Below are 13,635 nucleotides of genomic sequence, written 5' to 3'. Positions count from 1 at the left end.
AGATATTTTTCATCACATGACATGCTTGCTTTAGCTTCATAATTTAAAATAAAAAAATGGGATGATAACTAGATTCTAGTTATCACCCCATTTTATCTGGTTGTGTTCTGCCCCAGATTCAGGAAATACACAGTTGAAGAAGCTTCAGTTTTGAATTTTTCTTCACATTTTCCTCACCTTTTCAACATTTTCAACTCTTTTGTTCTTTTCTTGAAAAGGTTTTTAACAAAATGGATGAGTGAATAATATTTATTGGCTGGATGCTCATACCTTTACTCTTTTCTGTGTTTTGAGCATGAAGGAAGCCTTCCTCTCTTCATGGCCACCTGCTGCCCCCCTTGTGCTGCAGTAGTGCTTTTGCCGCTGCACAGTGAGTCATATTGGGGAATTGGTCTGACTGAAGAATAATTTTGCCAAAATTGTGTTGCTTCTTATTTCCCCGCTCTGGTTTACCATATGGCTGTACAAATGGCTATGTCAGCAGTAGGGAGAGGATGATGCAAGGCTGGAAGCAAGAAGCCAGACTCAGGAGTGGGTCAGGGATGCTGTGTTAGCTAACACTGCCAGGTTATGTCAAAATACGAAGAGTTTGTCAGAGTAAAGTCTAGTTGTCTGTGATACTGTCACATCCTACTTCTGGAAATCCTGATCTGTGCAACCTCTCTACCTCTCCTCCTTACTGTTCGATGTATTTTCCAAAGCTCCTTGTTTATCTCCTTCTTAGAATGAGTGATCAATAGCAGCATCAATAGAAAGCCTCCATTTCTCAGTGTGCACAGGAGGTGGAGCCTGTTGCCCTCAGGATAGGTTGAAAACCTATTTAAATAATTTGTGTGGACATCATTAGTTAAACCTGTACTGTCATTTGTACATACACATAAAATAATTACAGTGAGGTTTAGACTGATAAGTTGTTAGAGTTAGATATGTATAAGTTTTAAAAAAATTATTTAAATCAGTTGTTGTCCAAATCAGTACAGTATGGTACTTGCTTATTGTGAAATTTGAAAAACTTTAGCCATTGTGGTAGCATCATTGGTAACCTGCTTTCACAGTGTCTTTCCAGCAGTGACTGGATATCTTGACAACAAAATATTTCATGTCCCTGAAATTAATCACAAGATGCTCTTGGCAAACCAATGCACTAAATAATCCCTTCCTTTTCCTAAATCTGCAGAGATGCACTTCATTACTTTGCAGTCAAGTTATTAACAAGCAGCATGAAAGTGTTTGGTGTTTTTTTTCTTGTTTCTATGTTTGTTGGGGGATGTTAGTTTTACTCTGTGGATATTAAACTGATACTGAAATGGTAAAATGTACATCTGATTTTAAGTTTCTGCAAATACGTTATAATGTCTGCAAATACGATAATTTCCCTGAACTTATAAAGTGCAGAAAACATGTGAATTCTCCTCTAAATGCAGTTCTGCATGCTCCCATGTAAATAGACTTGTTCCAAGCCTCTGAGTAATGGTGTGGCTTCAACTGTTGAAGTCTCAAAACATCTCAGCTAATGTGAGAGTATCTTTTTGTTGTTCTAAAAAATTAATGTATATTATGTTCTCTCTATTCCTATACTTACTTGGAAAAAAATAACAGAAAAAGTGTCATTGTTTAACAGTGTGATGCACACCATTGAGACAATTTCTGCAGCTTGTGTACAACCTTTCAGAAAGGAGTGATATTAGTTAACCTCTGGTCAGTCATATAAGCTGTAGTTCATTGTCTTGTCCATGCCTTCTTTCTGGCTCTCATAATCCCAGTTATTGACTTTGTAAATTTCCATTTGTTTCTATACAAGCAAATCAATGTTTGGTTCTTTCAAAGATTGAGCTGAGAAGTAAAATAAGAATCTGAGCTTAATGCACTAAAACAGACATGAGCTCGCTCAGGCTACATGTGATCATTCAGTATTGGGTTTTTTCAGTAAATAGGTAATTTTCCAAAGTTTAATACCAGGAATGGATGCACTGCCCTAATGAAAGTGAACCACCAAATGGCAGTGTCTTGAAGTGTAATCCCCAATTGGAAATAGAAGGCAAACTCTCTGTGGCACATAAGGTGTAAATAAATATTATGTTTTGTGGGTTCCTCTCTAGATCTTCTCCCAAAATATCCTACGGCCTTATTATGTGTACATTTGGGGATCTGATGCCCATATAATCAGGCTGGCAGCACTCCTCTGGGAGCTCTCTCCATCACCTCCCTCCTGTTCTCAGTAGTTGTATAATGCCTTTTTAGCCTGTATCAGTTCTGAATTGCTTGTGCCTGCTGATAACATGGATCCTACTGCCTGCTCTTTTCCATAAGTCATTGAATACTGTTCTTTTTTCCCAGCTGAAAGGAAGGTATGATCTTCATTCAGGAGTTGCTCTCAAATTTCTCAGATAATACTTTCCTGGATCTGCTGCCAGTGGAGACAGTGGTTGTGTCTTTACCTTAATATTACTGACAAATTTTCAGCTATTTGTCTCCTGTTGCCTTGCCTAGATTTCATATACTTTCCATAGATGTTGTGTTTTTATCTGTAAATGCTCTGAAAACAGGCATTTAAGTAATAGCTCTCTGATCATCTTTAACTCTGATATAGTTACTCTGGAAAGCAATTTTTTATTTGTTTAAACTCTCAATTATATTCAGTAGAAAATTGAAAGAAATTTCTTAGTGAAGCCAACAAAACAGGAAAACAAGCTAACTACAACAGTGAATTTTAGATAAATGTTCAAACACCTACAATTTTAACACTTTTCTCATCCCTTGTGGTTGAGACTAAAAATTCATCAGTCCATGGAACTGCAAGATGAGATGTAAGAACCAGATTTGTAGTGGTATTAAAACTTGCTATGTAATGGTGGCATGGCTGCTCCTACTCCAGCTACCAACATCTTCCCATATCATGTTTCAGAGGAATATTACAGTCGTCTTCCAAAGTGGCTTAATAGAATATATAGTGGCAAAAATACTAGTGGCCAGTCATAGATTTTTTGAGTTATTTTGCCACAGTGACCACCATGTGACAGAGATGTCCAGGTAGTGTAGCCTCTATATCTGCTAAAAAACAAAGCCTACCACAAAGTATGCATAAGCTGTAGGTTTGGGTAGATGTGTTCTTGAGTTACTTATTTTGGATTTCTTGAGAGCTAGATGAGATTTTTCTGCACTTTCATGAGCTCTGTCAGCACTTGTTCAGTCTAGTTGGCACCTTTTCATTTCTCTCTGTTTTTTTCAGCAGATTTTCTTACAGAAAGGCGGATGATCTAAGACTGTGAAGAAATTCTAATTTGTGTTTCTCTTTATACACTTCCAGAGGACAGATGGACACGTCTGTTATTTAATAATGCTTATGTTACATCCTTCATGAGGAATCAGAATAGCTTGTAGCAGTCTGCCTGCCTGTCAGTAGCAGACACAAGCTTCTTGCTGATTTTGTGTTAAATAACAGGGATTTCTGCTCTCTGGGCTCTAGCTTTCAGAATTTCAGAACAGAAAATTCTCAGATGGGCATTGTAGATTGTTGATACTCTTAGCTACTGAGAAGCTCCCTCAGATATTTTTGGGTGACCTGGTAAATAAGCATGCTCTGCTGGTTCTTGGAGAGTGAGAACTACTTTTCATAAGGATAATGTGGTGGTGGTATTAAACTCTTTTCCATTGCCTCTCTCTATGATGTACATAACATCATGCTCATCATTCTTAAGAAGTTGCCAGAGCATCCTGACACCGGTTTCTGCATCTGGAAAGGACAAGCATTGATACATTTCTCTCCTCTGAACAGTCAGAACTGAAGAACCCTTCAGATTGTCTTCATCTTGAGACACCCTGCCATCGACTAATGCTGAAGGACTCATGGTGCATGGCACTGACCACCCACTGTTCCATGAGCAGTGCATATTCCTGGCAGCCTCAGTTCAGTAATTGTGTGATCCATCCGGAGCTGCATCACTTCTTCCTTGGTTTCACAGACCCCAGCTTTGGACCCACTAAGACTGACTTCTGAGGAGAAGACCTGTTACAGTAGTGGACAGAGCCAAAACTTGGCAAATCTTTACTGAACTGTAAAGGGGCTCATTCATCTCTTTGTTTTTTCTCTCCTTGCAACTTCCTGGAGCTACCGAAACATTTCCAGTCATGGATCACCAGGATCTGCTTCCTGTGATCTAGGGAACAAATTCTGTGTTATCACGTCTTTCCACAGAAGGTATTAACAATTTCATGGTATGTTATCATTGGTGTTAGTGTGCTGACAGTTCTGAGACTCTTGAATTCTCTTGTTGTCATCCCATTTCAACAACTGCGTGGTTGTAGCTAGGTGACCACTCCATATACGTTTATCCATGGCAACAGACACTTGCTCAAGTGTACTTGTTCTGAAGTCAGTATTGCTAATGGTGCTGGTGTTGTGGCTGGAGTTCAGAAGGATCAATTCAATCTGGACTTTGTCAGACAGAGTGCTCTGCATAATCATAGTACAAATGTGGTGGCTTTAGATCTTGTTTTTTATTCTGTTAAAAAATGTAGTTTCTATGTCTGTTCCCTGGTTTAACCTGTAATGGGAAAAGAATACTCTCCCTTTTTTGGGGGTTGATTTTTTTTTTTTTTTTTGCTTTTTCATAATATGGCAAGCTTGTTCATCTCTGTCACTGATCCACTGATTGTTTCAGAGAAGACATAAGTGGGAAAACTGAACTAAGAAGCCAGTGGTTTTGGTTTGGTACTCTGCACTTGGTGAACCTTGCTATTCTGGGCTGTCCTGTACATCTTTGTTAAGAGGAAGCTTGTTGCTTACTGACTTTACCCATGCAATTTTGAAAGTACTGAATTTCCTAAGGTCCTATTTAAAGTACTTGTTGCAGTGAAAGACCCAAGTCCCCAGAATAACTGAGTCTATCTGTGATACTCTGATGAGTCTGTCTTGCTGTTTAGAGAGAAAGTGACTGTGTCTTACTGGTGAGTGTGGTGGCTATTGCTTGTGTGATACTAGTGTCTTCATTTTCGGAAAATACGTCTTCTGGGCATTTCTGGGGGCATGGGGAAGAGCTTTGTGTCCTCAGATAAGCATAGTACCACTGTTCAGAGAGACCTTTGCTGCAGACCAACATTCCTGCTGCTTCCACCTGTGGCTCCTGCAGCTGCTTCTGGGGGACCTGGGCTGTGCAGCAGAGCTGCCAGTAGGGAAAAGTGCATGTGAATAGACTTGGAAAACAGCAGAAACCAGTTGCTTGGTTTTCTTTGTTAATGTGCACATTCCATATCCTGCCACATGTCCCTCTTCTGTAGTCTTTTAATTCTGGGATGCTAGAGATGTAAAGAGTTTGGGGAAGCTGAGTTTAATTGCAAAAGAGTGCCTAAAGAAGCAGGTGTGAGAAAACCATTTCAGCCTGACTGCAGGGGCACATGAATGAACAGAGTTTTTAAACACAGTACCCAAGTGGAGGAGTGCAGATGTGTTGAGTCAGCTTGTCACCTTTTAATGCCGTCTTCATTTGTATGTTGGTAGACTGTTCCTTCTTAGTGCACTTAGTACAATATTTTCACTGCAAAGTAGGTGAGTGTTATCTTTTATCATCTGAGTGTCTCTTCACACTTAGAATTGTTTAAGTTGGAAAGATCTCCAAAGATCATCAAGTCCAACAGTTAGATATCTATGTCCAGCTTGATAGATAAAAAGCTTTCTTCTCTTTTTATGTATCAGAAAACTTAGCAACTTACTCATGTCACTGTCAACGTGTTTGTACTTGTTGAGAATAAACTTGTACTTAATCAGTTTTCCTTCTGGGTCTTCTGTTCTGAAAGTCTTTTGTTTTTGAAGGAGGTTGTCCCTAAGCATTACAAGCTTGACTTAATTTTTTTGGTGAAAATGATAGAAAAATAAAACACAGATTTAAGTCAAAATGTATGTAGGTAGTAGACTGCTTGGGTGAAATAACTTGCTTGCATGTTCTTCATGAATTTTTGTAATGGTTTGGAAATCTTTCTGTACTGCATATTAAAATGTGTGAAATTTAAAAGCCTTTTAATGATTTTTGGTAATGCTGCATAGATTATTAGGTTGCCTTCCATTCATAACCACATGGAAAGCATCTCAGGAGAATGCATCAGACAGCTGTGCTGCTACTCTGTGGATGTACCTGGCAGGTCTGTATTAACCTTGGGCGCGGAGTTGGGCATGGTTCTCATCTCTTGGCTACAGTTTTTCTTATTGCCTTCAGGCAGAACCTCTTTGATTTTTCTGTGCATTTTGGGGACATTCTTGTGATTTCTGTTGCTCTTCCATCTTCTGTACCCACCCCAAAGGAGGAGGGCATCGAGTAAGCCAGAGGAAAGTTGAAATATAATTAGAGAAATGGACAAAATATAGGAAAGGGTTTGAGTGATGGAGGAAACCAAACAGTTAGAAGAGGTACTGTTAGAGCCTTGAGAAGGAAAGAACATACATGGAAGAGATCTGGAGTATTTGCAGGAAGTGAATGGTAGAGAACTGATGGTTTAAGTGATGAATTTTTTACCTCTGTAGTTTTTGCATGGCTACCTCATCAACCTGTGAATCAATTACCATCAACCTCTGAATCTGACCCATGTTTGTACCTGCCTATCCAGGGAAAACAAGAGGAGCAAGAGCCAGGCTATTTTAAGATTACTTAGTATATTATTTAAATTGCCTAATAATGCCTAATGACTTTTAAAGGACCCCATTGAAAAGTCCAAAAATATAAACTTAACAATTTGTGGTTTATGTTCAACTTAAATGTGCTATCTCCACTGTCCATTATTATCTGTTATTTCTGTCAGGAATCAAAACATACTTGCTAAAACAAAAAAAAAATCTTGCTTTTCATGTCAAATATTTATAGAAGAATGATTCTCCCAGGGGACACCATGTGTTGTTATAAAACAAGAAAATATATTGAAAAAATTGTATTTTTTATATTATCAACTTAGGCTGTTTTTTGACCATAATGATATTCATAAAAATAACTCAAGTATTCATTATTGTAACTTGTTTTCATTTCTGTGCAAGTCTGTGTTGATACCTTTGAGCTTTTTATTGTGACTTACACACTCTAGATGTAATCAAGAATTGTAGTGGAAAATATTAGAACTGCACTTTTCTTTATATAAAACACAAATGTCTTGAGAAAGCTCTTTTAGAGCTTTTGGGGAAACTAAGCCAGAATTTTCTCAGAACTTGCTTCATTCATTATTTTTGACATTTGCTTATTGAATTGTTTGTGCAGGTAAGATTTCTCATTTTTTCAAGGTAGCACTAGCAGTGAATATTCACACCTGATCTAGTGGTGACATTTCTTCTGAGGACTGCTGGTAATTTGGGGCTGGCCCCATGCTGAATTCAGGATGTTCCTTCCTTTGACCATCAACAGCCCCTGCACTGGTGTTATTCAGAGGGCAGCACTGGACAGATAGTCATTTGTGTTCTGTACTTTGAGAGATGAAGGCTTTTTTTCCTTTTTCTCCAACAGTAGCTTTGTTCCCTTTTAGAAACAAGAAATGAATCTGTCCCAGAATGTTGACTGCTTGGCAGTTAAGCATAAAAAGGAAGTGTTTAATGGTGGATTTAAAGGAAAGGTATTTAAGGAAGTGGTGATTGTACTTGCTGGCAGCTTCCCTTCCACTGCTTTTATAGACAACATCTAAAAATCTTTATTCTCACCTTTACCAAAAGGATAAGAAGCTGGGAAACCTGGGTGCATTCTGCAAATCTTTTTCTCTGTAGGGACACTTACATTTATAATTTCTGTCAAGAGTTTTGAGGTTTTTTGGCTCTACAGGCTTGGAGGAATTTCAGAGTTCATTTGTCAGAGATATGCATCTCCACAAAGCAGTTCACACTGCAAGTATGGGTCATAGAGATCCTTGAGAACTGTAATGCTGGGCAAAAACTTGTCAGCTGATGTAAGTCCACTGCTGTGTTTGGCTTTACCATAATTACACCTGAGGATGTAGTTGTGTCCTAGATTTAAGGACTACATCACAGTTTCTGTGCTTAGTTCTGACCAAGGAGTTATTGCCATTTGTCATAGTGATTTAACATCAGCATGTCTACATAAAGCTTGTACGAATTACCAAATGTTGAAGGTCTACTATCATATAAGTACATTGACTCGTGTAACTGAGATGCTTCTCAAGTAGCTTTGGAGTCAGGATGTTGCCCTGTGTATAAAAATAACAAATATGATAGCAGGGTGAGTTTTACACTGTGACAGTTTCTTATGCTGTCATTGCCAACAGTAGATCGGCTGCTTGAAGCGTGTGTTCCTTGTGTGCTTTTGGAAATCGTGAGATGTTTGTTTTTTCTTGCAGATTTACATTACCTTTTTACTTCGACTATGAAATTCCTTTCTGGTTTTTATAGTGTGCCCACTTCGCTGCAGACAGGCTCACTAAGCCTTGCTTTGGGTCTCTGCTGTCAGGTTTTTGTAGGCTACCACATACTTCCAGTGGTTGTTACGAATTTGAAACAGACATCCAACATAATCACACCTTATTATGGACTTTTTCAGTAGAATGAAAGGAGAACTGAGAGCACTGAGGGAATTGGTTCAAATCTGTCATTCTGACCTGCTGCCTTGCATAGACCCTGGCTCAGCAGGGGTGGGGCGGGGAGTTGAGCATTTGCCTGGGGCAGCAGAGAACTCACTGCCGGGAAAGTGGGACAGCCCTGCAAAGTTCTGGTTTCTAACAGCCTGGGGACTATACTATAACTGCTTCTCTCTTACCTGCAATATAGTAGAAGAGACTATCCAAATGGATTTTTTGCTAAGCATTTTGTAAAGCTGTTGTGTGTTGAAAGGTGAATTAGCTTGCACACAAGGCTTCTAAATCAAGTTTACAGCTTTAGTCCTTTGATTTAAAAGAGTGTTGCATCCTTAGTTTTATTATGGTGGGAAAAGATTGTTGAAGACTAGTACATGGCAATCTCTCTGTATACAGCTGAACAGTAAAGTTCATTTTTAACAGTAATTTTCTGTGCAAGTACTCTGATTCTCTGGCATAGAAAGCTAAATTAATCACTAGATTAAGACTTCCTCTGAGAGCAACTACTGTGCTTGGATTATTTTATTATGAAGAAATAGATGTCAGTTATAGGCACTATAGTATACAAGTTCATTTGTGTTACACTTACTCAGAGTTTAGTGACTAGATATATAATCTTCCCTGACAGCATGGTTTTCTTAGGATTAGGCTTTATTGAAAAGAAAAAAGAATAATTGGTCAGGTCTGTCATACCACAAGTTGGAGAAAATTTGAAGTGGTGACGTGGACTTCTGTACTGGGCTGTGGTTACAAGCAAGTTGGCATTTAGAATTGTGCTAGGGGAAAAAATCAAAACCCAAACTTGCCCCCAGCCTCTTGGCAGAGACAGCTGTGTGCTCTCAGCTGCAGCAGAGTGAAAAGGCTTGAGGTGAGGATTTGAACTATACTGCAGTTTTAGTGACAGAAAACATATTTTTACAGGGTCCTTCCAGATCTCTGGTTGTCTTACAAGGAAGAATAAGAGGAAATCTGATTACTGCCACGGAATCATCAGTGCCGATGGGCCCTTCCTACATTGATTTGTGGCAGGAGTTGTGTGCTTGTGTCCTAGCAGGGAATCAGTTTGGCCGGATGAAAGTAAGTTCTTGGGAGCAGCAGAGGAGTAAATGTAATTGAAGGCCCTGAGACATGCAGGTGATTAAACTGCATTCAAGGTTTTGTTCTTGCTTAGAGTTGGTAAATGCATGAGAGAAAGCATAAATAGCAGTGTGAATAAATAGTAGCATGATATGAAGCCTATAAATAGCCTTTTATAATTTTGTAGTACTTTCTCCTTTTAATAGCCTTTTGCTCTTTTACTTCAGCACACACAAACTCTGCATGTGTGGGTTCAGTTGCCCTTATTGGTAATGTTTTATTCCTCTGGAGTTGTGATGTTTCTTTTATTGCTTTGTTTTTAGTTGAATAACTGGTTTGTACCATGGTTGTGTGCCTGTTTTCTCAGCGGATGTGAAACTTGATACTGAACTGAGTCAATATGATAAACAAGCATTAAAGCCTCTGTGTCTTCCTGAACATTAATGCATTAGAGGAGATGGTAGAAGTTGTTTTCTTTCTAAAAATAAACTCAGTAAATGATAGAATAATTCACTTCGATTAATCTCAGACAAACCAAATTGAAAGCTTCTTGCTGGTTCTGAATGGCAGCTGATTGTAGAACTTTCCAGCTCCAAGCAAAATGGTCAGGTAATTTTTCTCAGTTGGTATTTTATTAAATTCAAATACACTAGATGGCTTTTTCTTTATAGAAAATGTATACTCTGTACGTGGAAAGTGATTTGCTAATATGCTAGTAAAAGAAATCTAACTTCTAATAAAAGGTTTGAGATTGAATAGATAAGATGTGTAGTGCAGAAATACAGTTTGTCAGTGAATTTTAGTTTCACTTGGGTATCTTAGTGTCTTCATTCTGGAGTTGTAGTGCATTATAAACTTTGTGGTTTTAGCTCTTCCTCCTTTTCCAACTGTATACCTTGAACTTTGTGCCTTTACTTTTTGGATTTAGGAATGTAGGGATTTCTGCTCCCCACCTCCCCCCCACAGTACATTCATAGTTAGCCGTGACAGTGTTATGTTGCTTTTCACACCATTAATAGTGTCTGCTATTTTTGTAAAGTTAATTTTGTGGAAACTGTCAAGTATTACTATGTAATTCTATAAAGAACAAAAGCTAAAAGGAAGAAAACAGTCATATTCAGAAACAGAAAAATTAAACTTTAAGGGTTTTTTGAAGTTTGGTTTGATGAACCCTTTTAAGAATTACAAACTTTTATGTAATTTTGGATCTTGTCTTTCCTCTTGCATTATGTTTTCTTCCCATTTTTTTTTACAGATGCTTCTGTAAATTTGTCAATTTATTTTCAAGAGAAGGAAATATATCCCAAATGAAAAGCAGTTTTAGATACTCTTAGAAATATGCATGAAGATCATTTATCTTCTTACTTATGTCCAAACTTGAGTGTTGTTTAACAATTTTCAACACTCTGAATGCATGAAGATGAGTGCAGGGGACCTGCAGTCTGCCCTTAACATTTAAGCGCGTCATAACCCCTGACAGGGTGTGACTCCTGAGGTCAGTATGCCACAATTTTGGAAAACTTTTGATTTGGCTCAGAGTTTCACTTTGTAAGAAGTACAGATACAATTGTTACAAAATGGATTGGTACAATTTACAAATCCATGGAGTATAGATATCTGTAAGATACTTTGTTAAAGAAACTAAACCCACAAAAATGTGATTTTATATTTCCTGTTTAAAATTCCATTGCATGTGGATGATTATAAGATTTGATTGCTTGAACATCTTATGCATAATATTTTCATTGTCAGATTCATTCAGATAATTTTGAATTTCTAATCTTGATCTGGCTTGAAAATGGAAATTGTTTCCTATTAAGAAAGTCTTTGAGAAGAGGCAGAAGTCAGAAGAAAACTTAAACTGAGGTGAAGTTGTAAAATATAGTAAATAAAGAAATAAATAAAAGGCCTTAAAATTTGGGATGATGTAAAATAGGATGGTTCTTTTGCAACTGGGCAGGTGGACCAGCAAAACTGATCTTGCCTCATGTGGGGAGCTCCTTGTTCCAGTTCCCTGGTTTGCTTTGGGGTCTCTCGAGTGCTCATCCCATGACCAACCAAAACATGACCTGCTGCCTTTCACAGCCACGGCCACAGCGCCGTGGAGAGGCCGAGTGCCCGGGGTGCAAGGCAGGGTGGCTGAAAGCCAGGGCCACGGATGGAGTGAGGTCATTTTTCTGGGCAGCACTGCCAGAAGACATCCCTTGGTTTGTTTTCTGCTGGAGGAAGAAGCGGAGTTGACAAGCGTTTTCCAGGCAGGTAGCCAGATAGGCATTATTTCAATGTTTCCTGCAGAAAAGTGGTGGGTTTTGGCAAAACTGAAATTTTCCACGTGAAAATTTCTATTTTATGGAAATGGTGTTTCTGATTAAAAACTAATTTTGATGGAAAGTGTCCAATTGGTTACACTGAGACATAGAATTAGCATCTGCTGTGTTTAAATCTATTGAAGATAATTTGGCTTAGGTTTAGCAACTCTGAACGAAATATACACAGACAAGTTTTCCTCCCCCTGTCTAATACCTCAGTTTTAGTGCCAGCCAAAATTCAACTTGAAGTTGGCTATGAGTAGAATACAAGCTTTTTCTGAGTTTTGCCAGTTTGTTTTCAGTTCAGACTGCCTTTAACTTCAGAGGCTTCCCAACACAGGTGCCGCAGCTGGAACTACAGCTGCCGGTTCCACTGGCTGCTCTGGACTTGTGGGTCCTTCAGCATGCAGCAGTATTGATCTGTGGGTTCTCAAGTGGCTAATGGCAAGCCCACAGATTTTCTCCATCATATATTTTCTGTCAGTTTTGTTTTCAGATAATTGTGGTTGAGGCTTGTACAACATACAGGAAGCAGTGGGACTTGTGTTCATTTACAGTCGTACCAAATTAGAATGTGTAACTTTGCATCATTTGGTGTTTAACCTGTCTTATCTGCTTAATTGTGTACAACTGTTGAGGACCATCAGTTGTTATTTGCATGTAACTTTTCTCTTTTTGATTTCTTAAATTGTGTTAAAAAACCCTCTTATTTGTTGATGGAAAAGCTGAAATCAAAACGTAATTTTCACTTGCTGTATTTCCTCAATTCAGGGTGTGTAGTCAAGCTCTTGCTCAAGTTTAGAGCTGTTAATAATTAGTGTCATGAAAGGACTGTACTTGGTTATTCTAGCTACAGGCAGTTGCGCATTGTCATTAAAAGCTCAAAAATTTAAGACTCCTTTTATATACTGAGGAGCTTTAATTTTCTAGTAGGTCTGTGGAGAACTGTAGAGTCTTTTCTTTAATAGGTGAACAATTTTTAAGTCATATTGCAAAGGGGAATAAAATTTAATTATGCTTTGAAACCTTTGAGGAAAACTGTAGGAAGAAATTTGGATTTGGGACGTTTTGAGGTGAGGGGTGTATATTCTCCCCCCCTTATGCAAGACATTAAATACTAAATTGTTATCGCCTGGTGCTTTGGTACTTTGTCTGAATTCACTCTAATTTCAGCCCTTTTTTCTTTTGATAGGTACTATTTAGGCTTCCTGATCTTAGAGTTGTATTTCCCTTTAATGAAAGATCTATTTAAATCTGTTTAACCTAGTTAAGGAACACATTTCAAAAAGTACTGGGGATTTATTTTGAGAAGTCTCTATCAAGATATTTTAGTAATGTTTCGTTATAGTCTTCATTTACTACATCTTATTATAGCTTTGAGTCATAAAAGCAAGAATAAGAGATCCAGCTCCAGGAATGGGAAGAGATAGATGTAGTAATCATCTGTGTGAAGGTCATGGATTACCATTTTTAATGCTATTTTCAAACAAGGGCAGGTTATGGATAGAATCAAGTTTAAAATAATGGAGGTGGAATTCACTTGGAAAACTTTTCTATTTATTCCTAGTAATCTTTAACATGATAAACACCTCCAAATATCATGAACTGACAGCTGCATACTGGGAAACAAGGAGGTTATATGTCTTATAAATGCATTTGCATATTTGTTTAATTTAGAATATTTTTTAAATATAGG

General features: G+C 38.1%; 1 protein-coding gene across 4 annotated transcripts in view; it reads left to right on the top strand.

Moving 5' to 3' along the window:
* Positions 1 to 13,635, top strand: part of PTPN4 (protein tyrosine phosphatase non-receptor type 4) — a 109,388-nt gene that overhangs the window by 16,190 nt on the left and 79,563 nt on the right. The window contains exon 1 of one of the 4 annotated variants that reach the window (XM_059852767.1): positions 9,501 to 9,630. The exons of the other annotated variants lie outside the window; for them this stretch is intronic. The gene's annotated coding sequence lies outside the window, so the exon portion shown is untranslated. Of the gene's footprint in view, positions 1 to 9,500; positions 9,631 to 13,635 lie in introns of those variants that run through there. 4 annotated transcript variants of the gene reach the window in all.

The sequence above is a fragment of the Haemorhous mexicanus genome, chromosome 8 (genome assembly GCF_027477595.1).
Source record: "Haemorhous mexicanus isolate bHaeMex1 chromosome 8, bHaeMex1.pri, whole genome shotgun sequence".
Taxonomy (NCBI): Eukaryota; Metazoa; Chordata; class Aves; order Passeriformes; family Fringillidae; genus Haemorhous; species Haemorhous mexicanus.
This window is presented reverse-complemented; position numbering and strand designations above follow the sequence as displayed.